Here is a 5289-nt window from a genome sequence, read left to right on the forward strand (position 1 = left end):
GGAGATAAGGATGTGGTTGGAGTTAGGAAGAAAAATTACCTTTTTTTTTTTAAATTTTTTTCATTTATTGATTTTAGAGAGAGAAAGTGAGAGGGAGGGAGAGAGAGAAACATCAATGAGAGAGAACATTGACTGGCCGCCTCCTGCATGCTCCCCACTGGGGATCAGGCCCACAATCTGGGCATGTGTCGAACCGGCGACCTCTTGGTACATGGGTCGATGCTCTGCCACTGAGCCACACCAGCCGGACTGAAATGACCTTTTCAAGACCCAAGTGTGCTCATGTCACCCCCATCTCCTCCGACCCCAGATCAAGCCTGACAGTGGCTCCTTGCCTTTGAGATAAGGACATCATCCCTTCACATGACCCCCACGGCCTACTTCATACATCGTATCCTCCACCACTTTCCCCTTTGCTCTCTTCCGTATGGGGACTATGTGCCTTTCGTTCATCAGCAGCAGATGAAGCTCCTACTATGTGCCCGGCAAATCCCTGCCCTTTCTCCTGGAGCTTACATTCTGGTGTGGGAACAGACAATGTTACCTAATAACCAAGTAAGTTAAATGCTATGTTAAATGGTGATAAGTACCAAAGAGAAAAAACAAAGCAGGGAATGATAATAAAAAGTATAAGGGAGCGCCCTGGCTGATATGGCTCAGCAGTAAGAGCATCGCCTGTGGACCGAAGGAAGAGTCCTGGGTTCGGTTCCCACTAAGGGCACATATCCCAGCCCCAGTTGGGGTTGTGCAGGTGGCAACCAATCAATGTGTCTCTCTCACATAGATGTTTCTTTCTGTCTCTCTCTTCCTCCCTCTCTCCCTCCAGCTCTATCTGAAGATTAATGTAAAAATATCCTTGGGTGGGGATTTTTTTAAAAAGTATAAGGGAGCGAATTTTAGATATAGAGTGGCTAGGAAAGAGCTCTCTGAGAAGGGACTTTTGAGTAAAGATATGAAGTGAGGTCACCCCTTCCAACCACTGGGCCCTTGCACATGCTGTCTTGCACATGCTGTCCTTCTCTACCTCTTGGACCTGATTAATGTTTCCTCGTCCTTCTGATCTCAGCTTGACAATTGCTTAATCAAGGATGGCCAAACTCAACTATTAATGGCTCTCAGCACAGTAGCTAATATATTTCATTGATGTCTGTCTTCCCCACTAGATTAGACTGTCATTTGGTTTGGTTTTCTCCCCAACTCCTGGCACAGTACCTGGTACCTGGGAGACTCTTGGAACATAATTATTAATGGTTGGATGGATTAGCGACGAGAACAAGCTCAGGATTAAGAACTGCCTCAACAGTGGGGTTGGAACTAGAGTGAAGGTTCAGAGTTGTGGTAAAATGGAGTAATGGTGAGGTGAGGGGTAGGGAGTGGTGTGTATGGGGAATGGGGTAAGGAAATGGAGACAGGATCGGGGAGAAGGCTGAAGATGAAGGTCATGCCCCCACCCTGGGTGACTGGCAGGGCTGTCTCATCCACTTGTCACAGTCCTGTCCCCACTGAGAATAGCTGCTGTCAGGCAGGTCAGGCCTGCCCTCCTGGGCTCTGCTCAGCTACCCCACGGACCCTTGGGGAATGCTAGAAGCCTGATGATGCCCATTTGCATCTTAAGATGCAAATCCTTGCAACCTCTCCCATTCTCCTGCCTTCTAGCCACTCCCCTCCCCTGAAGACTGTGTCCCCAGGGGGCTGCTAAGGCTTGGTTAGGAGCAGGGTGGGGTGGAATGGAAATTGAATCTTGGGGGCTTGGGAAACTGCACCTCCAGGCTCCTCTGTCCTGGGTCAGAGGGGTGAGAGGCCCAGCCTTAAACTTCTAATTTGGTGGAAAAATCACTCTGTGGGGAGTGGGGAAGAAGCAGGGTCACACAGGTGACTGGAAGGTAAGGTAAGGGGAGTCCTGGGGCAAACAGGGAAGGGAGCTGATAGGGTAGAAGAGTTTGGGTGTCACCACAAATGGTAGGCTCTACCTCCATCCCCCAAAGGCTGCCTCCTCAAGTCATAACCCACTATCAATAGGTGTCCTATCAGCCATTCCCTCTCCCCAACAAAGTAGGAGTGGAGACTGCTGCAGTCTGGAGTGGGCATTAGGTTCCTGAGGGAAACAGGGATGGAAACAGGGATGGTGAGATGTGGATGTGGCTGTGGACATGGACAGGATTAGGCATGAGGATGTTGATGGGGCACTCCCGAGTTACAACCAAAACGTGTAAGCGTGGCTCTGGGTAGGTGCTCATTGGGCTGAAGAACTGGTTCTCCTGGACCAGGGGCGGACCTGGAGAGTAGGAGAGGCCCCTGGGAAGGATGCGAGCTTGCACGGCTGGCTCACAATGGGCCACCCACACAGGAAGCCAAGTGTTCACTGCTGGGGCAACCCCTCCACCTTGCCCCACCCCAAGCCCTACAAGGCAGGGAGCAACTCTTGGGGCTCCACACCCTTAGGATACAGAGAAAAAAATCAAATCGGTCACTCTTCTGCTTAAAACTCCCCAGATCTTAAAATGGTGGTGTCCTTAGAATCAAGACCAAAGACTTCCCGTGGACTACAGAGCTATGCATGACCCAGCTTCTGTCCATTCCTCGGTCACTATTCCAGCCCCTCTGACTTTCTCCCCATTCCTCAAACACATGCCCTTTAGGGACCTTGCACTTGACCTGTCCCTGGTCTGTAACACCGTTCCCTCAAGCTGTCCCAGGTGTTTTGTTCTTCTCATCCACATCTCAACTCAACTGCCACTCCTCAGAGTGCCCTTCCCTGACCACCAGACCTAATGTTCCCCCCACCCACTACCCCGAGTCATGCTAACACACCACATGATTTTATTTCCTAAATGCACTACAATCATCTGATGGAATTTATTTGCTTGTGTGACTAGGTGTTTGCTGTCTGTTTCCCTGTAAGCCAGGGGAATTAGGGATGGTACCAGGGAGTTTATAGCTGCTTCCCCAATGTCTCAAACAGTGTCTAGGGAGACAGGGGCCATGAGGCAAGCAGATCCCAGCATGTCAATGCTGGAGGGACTTTCCAAGTTTTCTTGTATTTCCCATTTATCTGACATATTTGGGCCATGGAGGCTGAAGGCCAGCTGGGGGAAAAGGGCTGGTGTTCTTCCCACTATACCAGTCATCTTCCAGACCGACCAAAAGCATAGAAGGGTCCAGAGTGCAAGCTGGAGGAAGCTTCCTGTGTGACAGGGCTTGAGCTGTACATGAGCCCCTTCCCCTTGTCCTGTTCCCAGAAGTGCCCAGAGCCTGGGCAGAATCCTACGTGCAGCTGGGTGTGTCTTCTACACAAATTTTCCTCCAAGCTGGCTTTCTGGAAAATCAGATTCCAGTGACCTGCCCTGGTCCCTCCCTCTCTGCTCTAGTCTTTCAGAGGCAGAAGCTGCTGGAAGGGAGCTATGTCTAGTCCCTCAAAGGCAGAAGCTGATGGAAGTGCTTCTAGAACAGGAGCATTGTTAGGATGGGTATGCCCCTTCATACTAACTTTGGTGCAGGCTGAGGAATGTTCATCCTCTTGGAGGGACAAGCTGCCTGAGTGTGACCTGACATCCCTTCAGTGTATCCTAGTCCTGCTGTTCTAAGACAAAGCCCAGGTTTAAAGAGTGGGCGTATCCAGCCTCTGCCACAGTCCTCCTGGCCACAAGAGGATGCCTCTGGGTATTTCTTAGTCCTCTAATTCTGTTCTAAAATGAACAAAATCTGGTGATTTTGACTAAATTCTTAGGTTGGAATCTGTGGGTGAGATATCCCCAAACATACTTCTTCATGCACAATGACATAGGGATCATTATCTCTCAGGATCTCAGGTACAAGGAGTGCAGACCTGATCTTTGTCATAGCCAAAGATGCATACACACCCCTTACCCCCTTAACTCCCTCCCACACCCACCACTCCCTGCACTGTGACTCTGGCCATACAGAAGCCATGAGCAAGGTTTCATCAGGCACAGAATTTGACTGAAGAAGTAGAGTAGGTGAAGGGGGAAGGATCTGAGGTCTAGGGAAGCAGGAAACCGAAAGGTGTTGAGTGGTTGTGGGGAAAGATATATATATATTTTTAAAGATCTATTTTTAAGGGCAACAGGGCTGGAAGAGAGAACATCAGATTCCCCAGATTACCATCTGTTTCAGTCAGGATGAGCTAGATTATGCTGCAACAACAAACACTCAATGGCTTAACCCAACAGAAGGTTATTTCTCTCAGAATCATGTCCAGCTCAGGTCAGCAGGGGTTTCTGCTCTGGTCCATCAGAGGCAAAAGCTGATGGAAGTGCCATCTCAACACATGTTTCTAGAACAGCAGAGGCAGAGAGAAGAGAACTCTGGAGGACTCGTGCCAGTAATGAAATGTTCCATCCTGCAGATGACCTGCATCACTTCTGCTCACAGCTCATTGGCCAAAATTCATCCATGACTCCACCCACCCACAAAAGAGTTAGAAGTTGAGTTTCCCATGAGTCCAGAAGAGGAACCGGATCTCAGTGGCAACACTAACAACTCCCACACCCAGAAGCAGGATTCTCAGGCTTTGCAAAATACCTACAGTTTCCCTATCAGCCCCTTAAACCTGGATATTCCTTCACTTCCTGGTGGATGACATGCTCTGGGAGGTGAAGGCAGGAATGTAGGGCCTGGCGAGGTGGTGGGTTGAACTGGTAGGTTTCCTGTCTCCGTGTCTCCAGAACATATGATCCAGGGACTCACAGCTGTTCCATTCTTCTCCATCCCCCTGGTACATACATACATACATATATATCCCACCCACCTACATACATACATATATATCTAAACAAAAATGAAACGGGAGCCAAATAGGTTGGTTTTTATTGAACTCACTGGGCTCAAGGATAAAAAAAAGAAGAAGAACAAGAAGGGACAATGGCAGTGGGAGGACAAGAGCTGGGGAGAGACCCCGTACACACCCCTGCCCTTGAGCCTGGCCCTGAGGGCACTACAGCTAGAGGTCCAGGTAAGCTGGGCTCTAATTCTAACCGTTCTCTTAAAGATGCTGGGGTCAGAAGGGTCTGCATGGCAGATTTAGAGCATATATCTAATATATGAATAACAATTTCTTGCCCACTTATCAGGCTCTTCCAGAGAAGGAAGTTGGATTGGTTGGTCCCAGACTTGGAGAAAAGTGGAAACAAAGAGGGAAGATAGGAGAAAGTGTTGGGATGTGGGGAGACTGGGAAGGAGAGCTTAAGAGTCCCAAGCTGGAGATCCCAATGGGAGGAGGTAGATTATGACGAAGAGGGAAGTAGGACATGGGGAAATGGGGTTCCTTCC

The sequence above is a fragment of the Molossus molossus genome, unplaced genomic scaffold (genome assembly GCF_014108415.1).
Source record: "Molossus molossus isolate mMolMol1 unplaced genomic scaffold, mMolMol1.p scaffold_m16_p_19, whole genome shotgun sequence".
NCBI lineage: Eukaryota > Metazoa > Chordata > Mammalia > Chiroptera > Molossidae > Molossus > Molossus molossus.